The sequence below is a fragment of the Ornithorhynchus anatinus genome, chromosome 11, assembly GCF_004115215.2.
Source record: "Ornithorhynchus anatinus isolate Pmale09 chromosome 11, mOrnAna1.pri.v4, whole genome shotgun sequence".
NCBI classification, from domain to species: Eukaryota; Metazoa; Chordata; class Mammalia; order Monotremata; family Ornithorhynchidae; genus Ornithorhynchus; species Ornithorhynchus anatinus.
In genome coordinates this window covers 33,605,911-33,627,311 of record NC_041738.1, presented here as the reverse complement: position 1 = coordinate 33,627,311, position 21,401 = coordinate 33,605,911, and the positions used below count along the sequence as shown (strand labels likewise).

The 21,401-nt window shown below is 40.7% G+C and overlaps 1 protein-coding gene and 1 non-coding gene across 4 annotated transcripts in view; one reads left to right on the top strand and one right to left on the bottom strand.

Annotated features, from left to right (window-relative positions):
* Nucleotides 1–21,401, bottom strand: part of NUP93 (nucleoporin 93) — a 97,371-nt gene that overhangs the window by 38,960 nt on the left and 37,010 nt on the right. Inside the window, exon 1 of one of the 3 annotated variants that reach the window (XM_007671511.4) lies at nt 10,846–10,980. The exons of 1 other annotated variant lie outside the window; for it this stretch is intronic. The gene's annotated coding sequence lies outside the window, so the exon portion shown is untranslated. Of the gene's footprint in view, nt 1–10,661; nt 10,758–10,845; nt 10,981–21,401 lie in introns of those variants that run through there. One more of the 3 variants, XM_039913497.1, reaches the window with a different exon arrangement.
* Nucleotides 14,392–14,529, top strand: LOC114815395. The gene has a single exon (XR_003763158.1). It is a non-coding gene; the product is annotated as a small nucleolar RNA SNORA7 (small nucleolar RNA).

Sequence of the window (21,401 nt, the reverse complement as noted above, 5' to 3'; positions counted from 1 at the left end):
AGAACTGAAACAACCGATGTTTTATTGTGGGTTAAAAGAAATGAGTACGCACAGTGACAAGTACCATTTTGACAGAATTTCCATTTGTGACCCTTGCTTCTTAAAACAAAAAAAAGTTATCAGTTCTACTGACTACGGGCGGGAACGTGTCTGCTAATTCTTTTGTATTGTACTCTCCCAAGCACTTAGAACAGTGTTCTGGACATAGTAAGTGCTCAGTAAACCCACTGATTGATTGATAATAAGCAGAGACACAATAGAGCCATAAATGGAAGAGAAAAAACTATCGCTGATTTACCCACCCTTAGTTCTTCTTCCTCAAGTAAATGAGTCTTGTTCGAGGGCCTGTAGTCATGAGAATGTCTTAAAAATTGCTCTAAATATTTAAAAGGACTGAAAACATCAACTGTTGGGCCACACATGCTTTTGATGTCCATGTCGATACCTGCGAAGTCTTGAAACTTTGAAGATGGACCAAAGCCTGGTCAGGTTGTTTTAGAACCACTGGGCAGGAAGTTCTGAGTCAGGTTTCCCTTTCCATCTCTTCCCCCATCTTAGCAAACATGAATAAGGTGGGAGGGTGAGAGGAGCACATTTCCCACCAATATGGACTTGAGCTGGAAGCAACGTACTTCCATGAGAAGAATCAGTTCGCAGCCAGAACTCTGAATGTGCTCCCCATAAATCTAGTGGATAGAGTACGGACCTGGATTCTAATCTCAGCTCCACCACCTGCCCGCTGTGAGACCTTGGGCAAGTCACTTCACTTCTCTGTACCTAGGTTACCTCATCTTTAAAATGGGGATTTAAGACTGTGAGCCCCATGTGGGACAGGGACTGTGCCCAAACTTATTATCTTGTATCTACTGCAGCACTTAGTGCAGTGACTGGAACATAGTAAGTGCTCAATGAATACCATTTTTAAAAAAAGAAAAAAAAAAAAGGAGGGTCATGAGGCAAAAACCCCATCACATCACTACGGTTGTTCCGAAGATGTTGAGGCTTTTTAAAAGCCCCTTGGTAGATGGTTCGGATGGGTTTTCCTTACATTATAAAAGGGCTTAGGAAAAAAAAAGTCGTCAATAAACCTTTAAAAGAACAGAGATAACCAAGCAGAGAATTCAATAAGTAATACAGATAACTGGCTACAAGTTTCCTAGTTAGCAGGCTGGAGAAATGCCAAGTGGCTGATTTCTATGAAGATAGGAGAGTCGATTACACCCTTATTTGATCATCCAGCAAACCTGGCCTTTGGAAAAAAAGCCGCTTTCTTTCATCAGAACAGAAGATCTGGATACGAGGCCTTCTCAGAAATCTTCACTTCCTTGGTGAAATTGAGAAAAGAAAAACATCTATTCAACGACAAGGAGACTAAAGTGAAGATATTGTTTCCAGATTCCCCCCGTGGAAATCTGGGCTGACACGGGAAAAGTTATCGAGCTTATCAGAAATCACGGACAACACTTTCATTAGCTCCTTGTTGTGTTTACACAGGGAAGTCCTCCAGGACTTTTTCAAACGGGAAGAGATTTTCATTATTGATAAAACTGATTGAGGAGAGGAGAAACTCAAAAAGACGAACATTTCCCAGAGCCTGAAATTTCCCACTTGACTTCAGAGGACATAAACTATGCTAGCACAGCTAAGAGTTAGAAAGAGGAAGAAATGAGGATCAATACCCAGTCGCCCAAAGTGGATCCACTGCACACGTTTCTTATTTGATCTTATTGTCGCGCTTCCCTTACAACGGTGATCTCATACCTGTTCCTAAAGCGAGACGGAACAGTGTGTCAGCTTGTATCTTGTCTTACTCTTTTCTTGTATTTTTTAAAAACTCATTCATTCCTTTTCTGGCCCCACTAAAATTAAAAATACTCTTCTTCTGTTTCCGACTCTCTCAAGAAACATTCCTGCGGCAGTGTTTTGCTGGCGTCGTTGACATATATCATCCACAATATATTTTTAACGTTATAGTGTGATTTCCTGCTGTGCTGATAGGCAAAAGCTTAAGAGTTCATATTCAGCAGGTGGCAGCAGACGCTACAAGAATGAAAGCGAAGCTCCGCCATTTGCCGGTTCAGTCTATCGGAGCTGCAGGCAGTCCTGGAGCTCCAGGTAACAGCTTGCTGCGCTAGAATATGGCGCTTGTTTGGCCCGGGAGTGAACTACCCTCCTCTCCTTGCTAGGGTGGCGAGGCTCAGTGTTCAGTGCAGTTTCTGGAAATTCCCAACCGCAACAGAACAAAGTGTGGCCTAGCTATCGGGCGAACCTGGGGTCGTCATTATGGCCCTATCGGGATCATTGGGGCCGAGGCATTACACCCCACTCTGCCTCTTAGGGTGGTCTCATGTTCACCAGGAATTTCCAGAGCAGCAAGGGGAACGCCATTTGTAGCCCCTCGTAGGGTGAGCGGAAGCAGACGTTGAGTTCCATCTAATGACGCCTACCAGGGCAAATTTAGGGCTCTCCTTTGGGTCTCTCCCCATCTAGACTGTAAGTTTGTTGTGGGCGGGGAAGATGTCTACCAACTCTGTTACACTGTACTCTCCCAGGTGCTCAGTAAGTGCTCTGCACAGACTAAATGCTCAATAAATACCACTGATTGCTTTATTCCTCAGACCATGTGAACTACTTTAGTCTAACAACTAATCTTTTCTGAGGAATTTCAATGCCGATTTTTCTACATCTGCCTGTGTGGCTGCTTTTGAAGGTTTTTTATTCCCCCTCCCAATAGCCTCTAATAAATGAGCAGAGAAACTCCGAGGCAGGCCAAGCTTGTGGACATTTATGAATGCTGTCTACCAACTGACTTTCTCAATAACTTAACATTCGATGGGAGGGGCTGGGGAGAAATACAGTGGCATAGGGTATATGGTGGTACTTTTTAACAAGTGATACAAAAATAGACTCATAATTCACAACATGGCAAAGGCTGTTTGAGTCCTGGATGGCCTAAATTACAGAGTCCAGCCTGAACTGAACCCCATAATATGGCCCCCGAATTCATTCAGGCATTCAGGATGCATCTGAAGAGGTAAGGGGGACGAGTCAAGGGATATTTACCACATCTGTGCTGTGCATTTGCGCGGGCAGAGTAGGTCCTGTGGAATGGAGGACCTTAAAGATCCAGTGGCTCCCAGGAAATTCTACTTATGTGTCATAATGCTACAGACACCATCCTATGGTCCCCAACCCCTCCAAAACAAGTTAATGTGTTCGAAAATGCAAAATATGGTAAAGTGTAATAATAATAATGTTGGTATTTGTTAAGCATTTACTACGTGCAGAGCACTGTTCTAAGCTCTGGGGGAGATACAGGGTAATCAGGTTGTCCCACGTGAGGCTCACGGTTAATCCCCATTATACAGATGACGTAACTGAGGCACAGAGAAGTTAAGTGACTTGCCCACAGTCACACAGCTGACGAGTGGCAGAGCTGGGATTCGAACCCATGACCTCTGACTCCCAAGCCCGGGCTCTTTCCACTGAGCCGTGCTGCTTCTCAAACTGTACTAGGCTTGGAGTTAGAAGAAGCCAAAAGGGACCATATATACAGTGAACAATTGGTCCCATCATTGACGCCTCATCTATAACATGTGTAGAGCGTCCACTTTTTTGGGCCTTGGACTAGGCACCAGAGGAGAACAGAGCATGAGGAACTTATAAACAAAAGGGAAAACTTGGGGAAGACAAGAACTGGATTCCATCATTAAAAATGGATTCGTATCCCACTTTGGGCATTAAAGTCACCTGTTGTGCAGTTTAGAATTTCCACAACTGTTCCTGGTATAAGTCGGCCACCTAAAACCTGAGTGCAATTAGTTCACAAATTCCTCGTATCAGAAATCAGCAATAAAGAACTTTTTTCTCCCCCAACACTGTCTGACCTCTCCCTTCCTTGTTCATTCATTGTGGTATAGGTAAGGAAAGGGGGCCCTTAGGCAGGCATTTGCTTCTGGTATGGTTTACAGTTGGGTTTTAGATCCAGTTAAATCCCCCATTCACAAGGAATGGAAGAAAAACTCTTCTTATCCAGGAAAATATTTAGGAACCAACATTATCATATGTAATCCCTGCTGGTGCACGGTGTCATTCATTTCCACTGCAGTCAAAAAACACAACTCTTCCAACTATGCTGCAATGATCGTGCTGACACTCTATGTACAGAGATCATTATTTGTTGTCACTGAAAAACATGTCAGCTTGATTTTGGCTTCTTTTAATTCAATATTGCTTTTCTACATGTAATTTCCTTTTAATCACCATCCTTTTATACTTGTATCTTTTATTTTTCAAATGTATTTGTATAGTGCTTCTTCTATAACAGGACAGATTATTTTCATACTATCTTTCTTTCCAACTCTGTTTTAAAAGATATTGACTTTTCCTCCCCACAACTAAGGAAAAGCCAAAGGACCGTGGTTATGTGTCCAAATTACTGACAGGTGGATTTCACATTCATCAATTTTATTTAAATTATTGGTCGGGAAGTGTCAATTTAATTTTGTAAAAATTGTTTTCTACCAAAAAGGAGGTGTGTGGGGGGGGATCGATAGTTTTTATAACTTTAACTATATAACTATATATACACACACTTACATATATAAGTATTCATCGGAGAAGTAGATATAGATTTCATTTTTAGGCCCGCAAATTTTTAAAGCAGTGATTTGGATTTTTTTTTCCCATATTAATTTTTTGCAGCTACTGTGTTCGAAATTTGATTCGGATATTTTGTTCACTAAACCTAACAGAAACAGATATTTATGTTTTCACTAGAGAGTGAAATAGCTCACATTCACCGAAAGCATTAGGGGTATTTATTCCATTTTTCATTAGGAGCATTAAAACCCTAATTAAAACCAGCAGTCATTTAAATTCTGCTTCTTTTCACCTAAACCATTTCTCTTTGGCTTAGACTGCCCCCTCTCTTAACTTGTATTTATCTCCAGATTCCTCCTTACCCCAACCTCAACAATTTTTGGTTCTGTAACTTCCAAAGATTAAGGTCTCAAGAAAAGAGACTTCTACATATTTCGATTTTCAGAGACAAGAAGTTCAGCAGGTAGGAAATCATGCATATTTTTCTCCCTCAGAATCAACTCCTGTTTATAAGGAGAAACAAAAAAGCTGAGAACTGAAGTTAAGTATCACAGAGATTTTTAATGGGACCACCTAGACTGAATCCTGAGTGCACCGGGTAGACTGAGTTTCCTTCATTTTCCCTGTACCTACGAGCCTCACCCTCAAAATTGGGACACTAATACAGATCACTGTTGTAACCTGGACTAAACACTTTATATAATTTCAAATACCATGTAATTAAAAGTTATCTCTTTTCTAGATCAAATGTGTCATACTAAAATATATCTTTATATAGGTTTATTTTTAAAACTTGCAAAATCATAAAGACATATTTGCATTATATTTCACTGCCACCAATTAGTATGGAAAATGCAAAATACTGCTTAACTAGACTGGTGATTAGAAACAGCACCAAGTGAAGTTGACAATTCCAAATACAGATCTGCTGAATCTTTCTGATATTGTCTATACCCAGCAGTAGAAATGGAAATTTTTAAAATCTGAAAATCCTCATTATATACCTGTCAAATGATTGCCTACTGGTAAAAACTACTAGGTCCATGAACTGTATTCTGTGGATTTCCTCCCCACTTAGTCCTCATTTCTTCTGTTGTCTTTATGATGATTTATCTTCTCATGTCAACCTGGAGTAGACTGCCATTTTAACTTCTTAAGACCACTGATACATTTGTAATAATGAGGGAATTTATTAAGTGCCAAGCAATGTGCTAAGCACTGGGTAGGTACAAGATGATCAAACCAGATGCAGCACCTGTCCCATATTGGGCTCACAGGCATTTTATTCCCAAATGAGGAATCTGAGGCTCAGAGAGGGCTTAAGTGACTTGCCCAAGGTCACCCAACAGGTCAGTGCTGGAGCTGGGACTAAAACCCAGGTCTTCTGATCTCAATCACACCCTCGTTCTCCTATGTCATGCTGTCTAAATAGCACTGCTTGCAGAACTTGTGGCTCAGTGGAAAGAGCATGGGCTTTGGAGTCAGAGGTCATGAGTTCGAATCCCAGCTCTGCCACTTGTCAGCTGTGTGACTGTGGGCAAGTCACTTAACTTCTCTGTGCCTCAGTTCCCTCATCTGTAAAATGGGGATGAAGACTGTGAGCCCCACGTGGGACAACCTGATTCCCCTGTGTCTACCCCAGCGCTTAGAACAGTGCTCGGCACATAGTAAGCGCTTAACAAATACCAACATTAACTTACCTTAGGATTTGATAAAATATCACTATATTTTCATTTCAAACCAAACTATTCCTAAAATGTTCTGTTAATTTCTGGGGTAATAGAGAATGAGTCCATCAGGCATGAAGACACATCTCCACCCAGAGGCCCTCCCAGACTAAGTCCCACTTTTCCTCCTCTCCCCCTCCCATCTGCCTCACCCTGATTTGCTCCCTTTGCTCTTCCCCCCATCCTCACCACACAGCACTTATGTATATATCTGTAATTTTATTTATTTATATTGAGGTCTGTCTCCCCTCCTCTAGACTGTGAGCTCATTGTGGGCAGGGATTGTCACTCTTTATTGCTGTATTGTACTTGCCCAAGCGCTCAGTACCGTGCTCTGCACACAGTAAGCGCTTAATGAATACGACTGAATGAATGACCAGTGCGGCTAGAGTCGAACCGATTTTTCCAAAGCTCAATCAATTTCTTCAAAACAGAATCCATTATCTGATGCGTGGTAATCTTTTCAGTATTGGAAAACCAAACCTACGGAAAAAGCCATTAAGCCAAAATGGAAGCCCAGAAATGGATATTTGTAAATTGGCAGTTTTAGTGTTTTCAGACCTTGTACAGTACTTAGTATCTTTTAGCACTTTTAAAGATTATAAATTACAACAGAATTCTAAATTACCAAGGATTTAAAGGAATATTTTTGAAATGGCCCAAACTTTCAACCTAAACCCCACAACCAAAGAAAGCCTTTCAACCCACTCCCCCCACTCAACCATTTTGTAAAGCCTATACTACTTCGAAAAATTCGGTTAGCCGGAATAAAATGCCAAACCAATAGAAAATTAAGTATTTTCTTGGGGAAGCTAGTTTTTTCCTGGATCAGAGAAATGCACATAATCATCTTCAATGGTTTTCCGAGCCAGTGTGGGCTGCAAATGAGGAAATCTGAGTGAGAAAGGAACATTCACTCACTTTACTGGAAGTTTCTATTCTGACTACAATCTGCATCATTTACTGTAAGCAAGATGGTAGAGATAAAATTGATTCTAAAATCAGTATTTTGTGGCAGAAAAACCAGGGCTTCACAGTGCTACGTCGGTGTCTTTAAACTTCACAGAAAAACTCATGAAATCAACCTCTCACCTAATTTTACTCATGACGCCATTTTACTAGCTCTTCCTCTGCCATCTTAGAACTTTCAGAACCTTTCCCGGTAAACTCGGCAGTGTGCCTTAATGTCTGTACTATGCCACCATGTCATTGTAATTTGAGGTGTCTCACCAGTTGGATGCTGTCATATCTCAGGGCCAAAATTACAATTCATTGTTCCCTCATGAAAAGCACCTCCTCAATTCTCCCCGCTTTTCGCCGGGTCAACTCCGTATCAGTTAACAAGACAGCAGCATCTATCAGAGCTGCAAAAAGTCACGTCCAAGATGGCAAAAAAGGAAATGAAGAATGGGTGTGTCTATCTCAGCCACCTAGAAGAATACCCCTAAAGGTACTGCAGAATGCAGAAGCTCGAGAAGGGAAATTCAACAAATGACTACCGTCTTCACCAGTTGCCCTTGAAAAACCTAATCTCGGTCAAATTATTCTACAGTCGGGCAGATCGAGAATTCACGGTTCAGATATGAGGTCTGACAGCCACTTCCAGTTTGTTACATAAAATATTTACCAGTCAATTTTATGTTTTTAAGTTCAAATTAACCTTCCGCTTCAATCAAAAGGGGTTGCAAAAAATGCTTCCACCTTCCATTTTCAAGTCCTAATTAGTCACATATAAGCATCATCTCTTAAAATGAACAACGCCCAGTACAATGAGACCTAGAATGACTGCTGGCAATTTGCTATCAAGTTAAAATTGGATTCAAATACAGTAGCATGGAGGATTTAACTACTTTAAAAAAAAACAGAACTAAAAATGTACAGGACATTCTTCATGGTTTGGTCGGTGATACATTTGTGGTCTGTAAAAATTATTTGGGATTAAGTCCCAAATCACAATCACAAACTTGTATAACTCATAAAATAAAGGAATTAAAATCTACTGGTTGATAACAATGAACAAGGACAATTACTCCAATTAATGTTTGCACAAAGGAACAAATAAATAAGAATTGGGTCTGATTAATTTAAGGATAAGATTTTTAAGCATATGATGAAAGATAAAGTGCTTTGGAAAAAAGTGCCTTTAAAGTTATAGACTATCAATTATGTCAAAGCAAAATGACACAATCAGCCACACAAGTAAAAGGGGGAAATAATCAATTTGTTAGTCCCTCCATTCCAGAGATTTTTTAAAAACGAACTGCACGGATATTTTGGTAACGCACTGCATTGCTCTAATATGGCAGCTTTTCCTTAGGAAATACAGCAGTCCTATTCAGGAATGAAAAGTATGTTGATTGTGAAGGATGGGAAAAGAAGTTATCTTTTAATACCAAATGTACATTTTTTTAGCTTAGCACTTACAATCAGCTACTTCTAAATTCATTTATCTCAAAACTTAAATTAGCTCCTAATTGATTAAAATGATGAACTGAAGTTGCCATCTTCTACCTGCAATAATCTAATTAATATTGTTCATTAGGTTTCGTTACACCTACCCACAAAACATACATTTGAAGGATGTGAACTGCCAAACCTATTGGGTTTTTAGTACCTCTCCAGTTGAATTTTTTAAATGTACTTTGATTCAAAAAGAAGGCAGATTTAAACCTTGTGTAGTCTACCCGCAATACAAGTAAGATAAAAGCTTTCTGTGGACAAAAGGATTCCATTTTCTTCCTATGAATGCACACCTCCCTAGCCAAGGAACTCTTCTCTAGTACAATTCCATTTTTCGAGTTTTACAGTAACAAAGCTCTTGTGGCCATAGGACTTAATGTAAATGAAATGGCACCACAGCTGCTTTCAGGAACAATTTTATTGAGGCAAAGGGAGAGCTAATTGCTAAAAATGGTGGCTTAGAGATTTTCCATACATTAAATTAGGGAGCTGAGTTGAAGGATCTGGCATCCACCCACTTCAGACAAAGGAAAATAATTTGCAACTGTATCAATGCACGGATAATTGAGCCATCTCCCACCGACAGGGTCAGTGTTAGAGGTTTCCTCCATCTTTACACAAATGCAAACAAGCAGCTCATTGTCTCTGCTCTATGAAATCAATGCCTTGCAACGGTTTACCAGGTGAGACTTTTAAAGCTGCTTAATTCTGTTTACAGTTTCCTACATTTAGCATAAAGAAAAGCCAAAGCCCCAGAGTTACTGGCTATTCCCTGAACGGCTCTCCCATTTCCCACTTGACATCTCCTGAAGACTTTTATTATTAGCCAGCAGAGTCGCACCTATGGACTGAAGGAAATCTCTGAACTAGGTTAGTAATTCCCCAGTTCAGGCTTCTAGGTGAGTATCAAGAGATCTGAACTCGCCATGCGTCAAACAACAAATAGAACCCTGGGGGTGAAAAAAGCTTTACTTCTACTGCTCATCTGAAAAGGAAAAGAGAGTTCTTACTTATTAGGCATTTCATCTCAAAGATTCATCATATTTCTCAAAGGGATTCAGACATTTATCACTGTATTTCCAACTAGCTGTTGCTTACAAAACTTCAGAAGTTTTGGCTATATTTTGCACAAATTCCACTTCGAGAACAACGAAACAACATTTAGAAGACCTGCTTCATGGGTAATGGAGGCTGGTTTTACAAAACGAAAAAAAACATTTTTCTCAACCACGCAATTTCCAAAGGGTAACACTATTTTCTATTTAAATCTCCTGGATTACTGCCTTGCCTGTTCAGAAATCAGTCAAAGCCTAAAACGTATGCTCACGTCAAGAGTTTTTCATAAATACCAGACACAAATTCCCGCATTTCTTTGTAAGGACTCATTTTATTTATATAGGAAATCTTGGGGAAGCATATTTGTCTTATGAAATTAAAAAAGGATTTCACATTCCTCTCTTCAAGACAAGAATTCTCTGTTCACACCACAAATACAATGAAATAGCTGAAGAAAGTTCATGCTGTTCAATTAAATTCAAGAGCAGAAGTCAAGGAAGATTTAAAGAAGGCAAACAGAGGTTTAATCCTATGGCAGACACCATACTGCCCCACCCTAGAGCTGTTCAAAAAAGAAAAATATTAGACTAGAAAGGCACATATTTGACAGTTTCTCCGGAGCAAAGTGCTCTTCTTATAAAATGAGCCACCCATTTCACAATTTCTTTCAAAAATTTAACAACCCCGAGGATTTGTCTTTGAGAGCAACTAGAGCAACAAAACTGTCAAGCTATTTACCAGCAGGCATTTATCTTCATTTATTTCCAAAATGTAGACAATCCTACCTGTAGATCATTGAACTGCAGAGTTACAAACCTGTCACTGCTGTCTGTCACGGCAACTCTTCAACGCCTTCTATCTGGGCTTATAAACCTCTACCTATATTAGTCCTCAAGTTTCCCCACCCCTCTTTATACATATATACATTTAAATATATACATATATAAATATACTATAAATAGATATATATATATATATATTTTAAACCAAAAAATAAAACCTGCAAGTCCTGAAATGGCTGAGGCAGTGAAGAGTCTTGCAAGACAATGAGAATGCAAGATTCCCCTCAAAAGCTGACCACCACAATCTATGAAGCATTTCATCATTTTTTTCCATGCTGCTGTATTCAAATTCTGAGCAGTCAGTCATCAGTTTGAAAGCAGTAACTGATGAGAGTAACAGTTTATGGGCTACAGAAGGATATTTTATTGTTAACGGACTGTACCAAGTAAAAATTTAAGCGGGGGAGAGACAACATGTAGGCAAGGAAAGATAGGCTACTTTTTTTTTCCCCTCCCAAGCCACTGCAATTACTCTGATGTGAATTTTTGATGACTTCCGACATCTTGCATGGTTAATAATCGCTTCAGCTGTCATGTTTAGTTAATGTGGAAAATGCATTTGCTGCATTCTGATGCAATGCTGTAGCCACAGATTGTAACACCAGTTGTGAAGCTATTCCCTTAACTGAGCAGCAGGAATCTGCACATGCCATGATGCTAAAATAAATGGTAGTTAAAAAAGATTTTAATACAGCAGCGAGCGGATTCTGCCATTTTAGACTTACAAGAACGCACAGATTCTCTACACCCAGGACTAACGCTTTCCCCAGATCTGATCCTTCGCTTCCGAGAAAACATTTTAATTCAGCATTTAGCTGTTAGGTCTCATAGTTGTTAAAAGATTTAGATGCTCTTTAAATAACTATTCAGAATAATTATAGCGTGGAACAGAGGTTATTTGCATTCCAGGAATATACAGCCAATGAAACTGTCAGAGACAAGAAAATGCTGTTTCTTTATTAACATATGTTCAGCTCAACTGCCATTTCTCTGTGTAATATTTAGGCAAAAATATATTATGTTTAAATCATACATAGTAATATTCTTAATAATGATAAAACTGTCAGCTAGGGAAAGGATTTTTGAAAGTGGATTACATATACATCTAGAAGCACTAAATGAAATCTAAAGGTTATATTTTGGGTTTTTTTTTCCCATCAACACCAATAGAAATTCAATGCAGCAAACAACTGTGCAATTACAGGAAGGGATGTAAACCAGCAGAGAAGAAGCCATGCTAAAAGCCAGTCACCCGATGATTAAAGTCAGGCCAGTATATTCTAGCAGTCAGGTGATGGTGCCATCATTACAGTGCAGAAAGCCAGAGAAAAATCGAGAAACGGTCCACCCCACCTTCAAAAAGAAAAGCCACAAAACGCTAAAGCAATTGCACTTTGTTTCACATATGTGAAACACTCCATGATGAAGAAACTTGCAAATAATACACCATTTTAACCATATTTTGTCATTCCTTTTCAATAGTAATGTATTTATCATGCTGAACGGTTCTACTTAGAATTGATTAATCTAGTTCTAGTTTCACTGTTTTCTGGAATATTTTACAAGGAAGAACTATTTGTTAAAATATTAATCCTTACCAACAAGCACTGCTATTATTAACTTATATCCCACTGAACCAGAACTTTTGTCAATCAAGTGCCTAGGTCAATATCAGAAAAATAGGAGGGTCTCTGGTTATTTCCTAAAACTTTTATCAAAACAAATAACTGGAATGACACATCAACTTTTCCACACACTGAACAGCAGCATTTGTTGCTTTAACACAAAAATTAATTCATTACTTTCCATTGTGACAGTGCAAAACGTATGCTATCGAGGTGCAAATGTTAGCCGAGTCCTGTGAAACTAAAGGACTTTCTTGTTTGTTTTTGATTTCAACTGACTCTGTTAAAATTTGACGTAATAACGCTACTAGCCGATGCTGTACTGGATGCCACCTTCCTGTTATAATTTGCAGAAATCCCTTGGCCGTTCCAGTTTATCAGTTTTAAACCCAACACTGGGCAACCATGTCGGGCTCTGAATCTTCCCAACTAGCAGAGTGTGTGCCACGGCTTTGAAATTAACCAACTTTAGCTTCTGCTCCAATTACTGAGACAAAAGCTAGTCCTGGGGGACCTTTCTCTGTACCAGTGCAGGAAGCAAACCCTCTTTTGTTTTTGATCAAATAAATACTGACTGGAACACAGAAGCCACGTTGAAGGATACTCTTGGGAAGTGGAGAGCTAAAAGTGGGTCTCAACACCCAGCCGTCCTTGAAGATACATAATATTTTGTTGACAGTTATAAGCGATCCCTGAGGGAGTCAAATACAGAAGAGGGAGAGCATAGTGTATTTTTGTATGGACTACAGGAATAATGCCAACTTAAACATTTTCCCCTCATTACTGCCAGTGAAACTAAGGGGGGGGGGGTGGTTGCATCTTCTGACTTTATGGAAAACACGTGAACAATTCAGACTCTTTTCCCACTTGTAAAAATCCCACGGGAAAGAGGAGAAACGCAATCATTTCCCTGGAAAAGGCTACAGTGTGAGCGGTTTCCAAAGGTTCCCGTGCGGTGTTTTATAAGCACATTCTTGGTTATACATTATGGGCTTCCTTTCCATTTTGAACTGAAAATTAGAATAATGGTAAAAATTAAAAAAGAGTGGAATAACTAGATTGCAGGTCCATGCCACCCTTCTTTCAATCCCTCAATCAGTGGAACTACCTGAGTGCAGAACACTGTATAAATACTTAAAAAATCTTCCCCACCCAAAAAAAACCACACAAAAACCCACAAAACAGCCCTAAACCAAAGGAATCCAAATTAGACTCAAAGTTGCCAATACTTTTTTTCTTACTCAGTTCACTACCAGAGACTTCTGAAGGGATAGTGAGGAAGAAAAACAGGGGGAGATCCCTCTGTATTGTTCATATTTGAATCTCACGGATAGTTCACCTGAGAAAACACTTTCATAATAATGATGGTATTTGTTAGATCAGAGATGCTAGCTACGGAACCTTCTAGTTCTTCTCTAGGTGGTTTCTGTATAGTAATGGGCTGGATGGGACTCTGTTAGACCTTTGGAGCCATTTGCAAGCTAGGAAGTGGAGGGCAAAGGCTGGGTATTCCAGAATCACTGCCTCAGCACCTCTAAGCCCCCAGGAACTAGGAAGAAGTGGCATGGCCCTTGTGAAAAGAGTCAGGGGACCTGAGTTCTTGTCCTGGTTCCCCCACTTGCCTGCTGTGTGACCTTAAGCAGGTCACTTAAATTCTCTCTGCCTCATCTGAAAAAGGAGAGTTCAATGCCTGTTCTCCCTCTTACTTAGACCGTGAACTGCCTTGTACCTACTGTAGCGCTAAGTAGAGTGCTTCACACATATTAAGTGCTTGGCAAATATCACAATTATTTTTATACCTTGAAATAGCCCAACATCTATTCCTACAGCTGGGCAAGCCCTGCCCTAAATAATTGGAAAAAAAAATGGGGCGTGGTTATCTGAACTAGCCAGTCTCATTCCCAATTACCTCAGACATCAAGATTTTGACCAGATTTTTTGTCTTCTCAAGTGACATATTTCAGGCTTTAAGGTGGTCAGGAAAACAGAAATGATCTCTGCAGTTCTTTTGAATTAAACTGGACTACAACAATTGCTTCTTCAATTCACATTTCATCTTATTATCTAGAGGTCTGGACCCCCCTCTCAGGATCGCACCTGGAGAGTTTCCAGAACTCTACCAGTCTCAACTACAGGAGGAAGAGTCAAGCCGAGGCCTACCCATTCCATTCCTAGCTTGGGCAGTGGCTAGCGAGTGGAAGGCAATTCGCTACAAGTCAAAACTCACCTGTGCTGGACAGCAGCAGCATAGGAGAGAGTCGAGGGAGGAGACTTAAGTTTACTGTGAGGAAAAAGGCAACGGTGAACCAATTCTGGATTTTTACCGAGAAAACTCTATGGATACACTACCAGAATGAATGCAGATGGAGAGAGGGGCGATCTGGAAAGAGATGCGTCCATGGAGTCACTATGGGTCGGCAATGACTCGACAGCATTAAGACAAGAGAGATGGACGCGACAGGAGAGACAAAGAGTTCTTTCAACACTGAAATGTCTGAATAGACTGAAGCTGCAAAGCTCCCTCACCCGAGGAAGGAAAGGCCTTCTTCCAGGACTGCTCTACCTGGAATGTGGGAGGAAACAGGGATTAAAATGAACAAGAGAATTAGTTCAGGGGGATGGAATGAGATTCTAGCAGCTTTCGCCTGAAAAGCATGATTTCTAGTGTTGTAAAAGCAACACTAATAAAAAGCCCAAAGCCCAGTTAGTGCTGTTGGTGCAGGAGGGGATAAAATAATGGAAAGTGCCTTCTTTCCTCTAAATTTTGAGTTACTTGGGGGAAGGGACTGTATCTGAAATTATTTTGTGTCTACCTTATCACTTATAGTATGTGCTTAATAAATACTACAATAGATGAAAATGAATACAATTTTTCCTAGGTAGTTCAGTGTTGATTTAGGAGTGGCATAGTGTCACTGAAGACACCACCACCATCCTCCCAGTCTCACAAGCCCATAACCTTGGCATTATTCAAGTCATCTCACTCAATCAACCCCCATATCCAACCTGTTACCAAATCTTGTTGGTTCTATCCTCACAGCATCTCTAGAATCCAAACTTTCCTCTCTATCCAAACTGCTACCATAATGATCCAAGCACTTATCATATCCTGCCTTGACTACTGCATCTGCCTCCTCACTGACCTCCCTGCCTGCTGTCTCTCCTCACGCCAGTCCACACTGCCCAGACCATTTTTCTGGGGGAAAACAAAACAACACACACACACAAAATCACTTCCATCCATATCTTCCCACTCCACAAAAATCTCCAATGGTTGCTCATCCACCTCTATACCAAACTATTGGCTTTTAGACACTCAATCAGCTTCCCCCTCATACTTTAACCTCGGTGATCAACTTCTACAACCCAGCCCACACTATGAAGAATCATTTACCTTTAAAAGTGGGGGTAGGGGAGAAAATCAGGTGGGGAAGAGAGGCACTTATTTGAAGGAGGGCATAAATAAATTGCCCTTAAAATATATTTCATTTGAAAGTACTGAGATCATTCAGAAAATGTTGTTTGTAACCTTTAAACTGTGAGGACTTTCTGAACATGTCTGAAACAGTGTCCTGCTGAAACCCAAATTTGATGTACCTTAAAAAACATCCAGATTGTTTTCTAAAGAGGAATTCTCTTCATTACTATTGAGGGAGCATGGGTGGGCAGGAGCAGGCCAAGCCTCAAATCTCACAGTTTTTCTTGCTTTTCTGAAGTCAGTGAATGGAAACTAATGGTACTCCACAAAGAACAGAAATACTAACTAGAAGAAATATTTTCTTTCTCGAGGAATTATCAACAACTGGGAAAACGAACTATGTCCTTTTTGACCATTTGTTGCTCATAACGTACTTCCCTCTGATGACTTGACCCTGCTCCACTTCTAGTTTGAAGAACCTGCTGACATTTTGGATGACAATCTATAAAGTAGGCAATCATCTGATGCTGGCTTCTTAAAAGAAACAACATGGCCTAGAGGCAAGACCACAGGCTTGGGAGTCAGAAGATGTGGGTTCTAATCCCGGATCCGCCACTTGTCTGCTGTGTGACCTTGGGCAAATCTTTTAACTTATCTGTGCCTCAGTACCTTGTCTATAAAATGGGGTTTAAGACTATGAGCTCCTCGTGAGACAGGACAGGGACTGTGTCAACCTGATTACCTTGTATCTACCCCATCACTTAGAACAGTGCTTGGCACATAGTAAGCACTTAAAAAATAACACTATTATTATTATTATTTCTGCTCCTAATGTCCTACAACCTCAAATTTGGTATTATTTTCTTGCCCAGAGGCACAGCTTCCCCTAAAGGGGTTAGTGTGTATAGCGCTGTGAACCCCTGACTCAAACTGGGAATGACATCAGCCTTGAGGGAGAGCAAACACAGGAATCCCTTAAGCTTTTTAGGGCAGTAGATTCTGTACACATATTTGTTCCACTATTCTTCCCCCCTCAAAAGAAAGCCAAAGTTTAAAACCAAGCTAAACAAAGAGCAAGAAGGACAGAGTTTTACATATATCTAGACTTTTTTTTCCAATGTAAGTGGGCCTAATTATAGAAGAAAATTTTCCAGCACCTAAGACCAATTCATCTTTTAGCAAAATCCACTCGGAGAAAGCTCAAAAAAAAGTATATATATTACAAATAGATATATAGATGCATATAGATAATTTTGATGTATTTCAAAAATGTAAAACCCAATCTGCCCAGCCATCCCAACCCACAATCCACAGATCCACAAGATTCCAGAAGAAGGGTAGGCAAAATACGCCCCGTGGGCCGGTTCCAGGTTCCCAAATGCCTCGTGGTAGTGGCTGCACTCCCACCTAAGTGCTCCCTGGCTGCTCCCAAGTCTTCTCCCAGAGAGTCAGTAACCCTGCGTTTTGTGTCTAAGTGCCCCAGCGGGCAAGGCTTGCCGCCGCCGCCGACATCTGCAGCGGGCACGGAGCCCGGGAGGAGCTGCTCCAAGCGGAAACGGCTGCGTTTCCACCTCTTAACCTCCCCGCTCTCGCCCTGGCAGACTGGCAGAGCGGAGTCCGCTGCGGGGGTCTTCCACACGCTTGGGACATTGGGAAGTGGCCTCCCGGACCAGATAATTATCCCAACCTGTTCTAGAATGCCAACTGCTCTTTCAGATTATGTCGGGTCTTGCCAGGTATATACTCTTTCCAAAAATCAAACACCACCCATTTAAACAGACGCGTGCTACCAACAGCTAACTCCGAGAAAAGGAGAGTGAGAGGGAAAAGAAAAGAGAAGCCAAATCAGGCTAATGACTAAAAACAACAAGTCCATCTTTCATCTCTACTGACTCCTAGGGATGGCACACTGATGAACTTAATCTGCTAAGGGACTAGATTTAAAGCCTCCCTTTGGCATCATCCGGGCATGAATTATTAACTTTCATGGAAGAAACAGCATATCAAATACTAGCAATCATAGAAGATAATGATGATTAACCAAGAGGTGATTATTAATCCCTCTGTTCCCCTTTCCCAGTTCTCACCTTCTTCACATCTCTGGAAAAGCAGCAACGTTACCCATTTGACATTATTTGGAGTCTGCATTAGCAAAGCCACAGGCAAGTCACTGAAAGTTATAGAAATATAAATTTAGAACTGAAAAATCTCATGAACTTGAAAGTGCAAATGTCATCAGATAACCATGTATTTAGGATTAAATGCAGCTCCAAACTAGGGTGGTTAAGCCCAATGTCGTTGCCCTGACTTGCTCCTACCTCCCAACAGCCCCACAGCACTTACATTCATATCTGTAATTTATTTCTTTATACTAATGTCTGTCCCCCTCTAAACTGTAAGCTCATTGTAGGCAGGGAAGGTGTCTGCTTATTGTTATATTGTACTCTCCCAAGCTCTTGTGGTAGAGTCCTCCGCACACAGTAAGCACTCAATACATGACTGAATGAATGAATGAGTAGTCACTAAACTCTTTGAAAAGAAAAAAAGGTCATACATGCACAATTACTACCACATTGCTTTGCAGACGCCAGTGGAAATTTACCTGCTGAAAACTCACTAGGAACCGATGTAGGCCAGAGTGTACATTAAATTTACAAGACAGTAACTCTGAACAAAAGAGCAGAGTTAAATAGGTGTGATATCCCTCCACTTCCCACTCCTCAATCAATCATATTTATTGTGTGCTTTCTGTGTACTGAGCACTGTACTAAGCACTTGGGAGAGTACACCGTAACAAAGTTGGCCAAACAAGTTCCCGACCCACAGTGAGCTTACAGTCTGGAGGAGGAGACAGACATCAATAGAAATAAATAAATTACAGATATGTACCTAAGTGCTGTGGGGTTGAGGGAGGGGTGAAAAAAGGGTACAAATGTTCTTTGGAAGTCAGTAGTCCAAAATAGTAGCTGAAGAGCCACCCCGCTGGACCCCATCCTACTCCAGAAGGACACACTGTGGATAAAAGGCACCTTTATCCTCTTGAGTAAAGTGAGATTTAATTCAAATACGTGTATACGTGGCCAAAAGATAGAAGGCAAATGAATTTGGTTTTTAGAAATGATTCAAAATATAAGGCAGCCAGTTCTGGGAAAGAAACTCCATTTATGCCATCTATAAAACTAGAGACCAACAAAAATGAAGGGATCATTCCACAAGATATAAGGAATGTCCCTGCTAGGTACTTTGTAAAACCTACTACTGCCTCAAACATTTGAGGCAGCAGGATTCACCATATGAAATGGATATGAGTTAGTCTCTCAAAAGAACCTTTGCATCATAAAGGAAACAAAATCCCTTTCAGACGGGAAAAAAAGGGAAGAAAAAAGGGGAAATCTACACAGAGTCCAGAGGGACTAATGGCATACTGAACTTACCACATGTAGGTCAACGACACATAAGGTAAACTAGGTCAGCAGACGCAAACATCAATACCACCCCTACCTGCTACTTGGTGTCTAAGAAGAAAAGAGCTCCTGGTTTTCATCCAATTCGTATTTCACAAGAAGTCCATAAAAACAAAGCCATTAGTAGTAGTGAACCGTTACACAGCATTTCGCTTCTACTCATTAGTTATGCTTTCCAACAACCTTGGGAAGAAACTGGAAAGCACTAGTTCTCCAAAGGGTAACGGGATACTCCCAACATTTCCAGTACTCATTCCCCGGACCCCTTCGAGGCCTTTCAGTCTCTGTCGAGCCCAGCTCACCTGAATAATGGCCAGTGGCAGAGAGGTGCTCGACTATTTCCATGAACAGTGCAAAAGATTCTCTCAAAGATAATCCCTCTCACGGATGCAGCCTGACCATTGGCAGCGCCATCTTTGAAGGAAAGGACGATGCCTCCAAACTAGGAGAACTCTACACACCCTATATCCCAGGTAAAATGGGGCTCTGCCCCTGCCCTGCTCCCTCCCACAAAATCCTAGCTAAATTAACACCTATCCCATCTAGTTTCCCTCCTGGAGCCCTGCAGCCAAAAACTTTCCAGATAAACAGCATGGTACATGGGAAGGAGAAAAGAGCCTGCCCCCCCTTCGAAGCCTTATTGAAGGCACTCCTCCTCCAAGAGGCCTTCCCTGACTATGCCATCATTTCCTCTTCTCCCACTCCCTTCTGTGTCACTCTTGAACTTGGATTTGCACCCTTTACTCACCCCTCCTTGAGCCCCACAGCACTTATGTACATATCTGTAATTAATTTATATTGTCTGTGTCCCCCTAGACTGTAAGCTCAATATGGGCAGGGAACTCTGTTTTATTGTACTCTCCAAAGCACTTAGTACAAATGATTGATTGCTTGCCCTTTTCCCCTCCAACATAAATCAATCGATGGCATTTATTGAGCACTTATTATGTGCAGAGCACTGTACGAAAGCCTTGGGAGAGAACAAGGCAACACAGTGAGCAGCCCAGTTCCCTACCTGAAATGAATTTACAGTCCAGAGAGGGAGACAGACATTAACAAAAATTGCATGACATCTTCATGCTAGTTGGCCTTCCCCTCCAACTGCTAGGGTACCAACACCACAACCTCCGGGGCAAAGGGAAAAACATTTTATGGGAAAAAAGCAAGATCAGAGAGGTAAGTGACATACCACTGACGGAAGTAACTTAAAGGCCCCTTGGTTACCTTTCGATATTTGAGGGATCAGGCTCTTCAAATCTCAGAAGAGGGAAGGAATGATGATGAAAAGAAGTCAGGATTGCTTTAAAAAGTACTTCAAAACAGTTCAAACATAAGAAAACTTTTTTCATTTTACGTAAAAATGTTACTCTTTAAGAAGAGGGCCAGCGAGTTCTGTTATGAGATGATGGTCACCATCACAGGGCTTTCTATGTTCGGGAAAGAATTAAATCTGCTCCTACTTATCTTCAAAAATGATTTTCCTTTATTAGTGGAGATAACAAATGTTCTGTGTTCTCAAGTTATTAAAGTATTCCCTTTTCACTGTAAAAAAAAAAACCCAGTTCAATACCCTCCAAAAAAATGTGGCCAATTTCCCTTCCAGGTTTGTCAGATGTTCACCGAGAAAACTGAATGCCCATATACTGTCATAGGGGAAAATCAGTTCCAACGATCAAGGAGACAAGAAAAAAAGAGTTTGCTTCCTTTCATACTAGAAATCTTTTCCAAAGGTTCTGAACCCTGAAGACATCACCAGCTTTGTCAAAACATAAATTACTGTGTATGTCCTTCAATGCCATAAGTTTATGTCATCTTTAGAGTCCAAATATCCACTAGGTATCACCCAAATGTCTCCTCAAAAACAACTGGGCCAACTTCTCTGGAATTTTACATTCTAAAAAATGCTTCAAGTGGCCAAACTTGGAAAAAAAAAACCCCACAACTCAAAGAGTTCAAAATCCCAATTTATCTGGTTGCAAACCAACACCTCAAAGTGGCTCTACTGCTAGATTCACTTTACATTTTTTCTCTTGTCAGAGTTACTGATAGTTGATTATCAAAAAAAAAATTTAATTTCCCTCAGCCCAGCAACATCACTCTTATTAGTTCCACCTCAAACCCTCTATGCTCCCCAAACACCTTATTACTATCAGTAACTACACAATCTTGGGGTCCTCTTTGATTCCCCCTCGTGCAATCCAAATGAG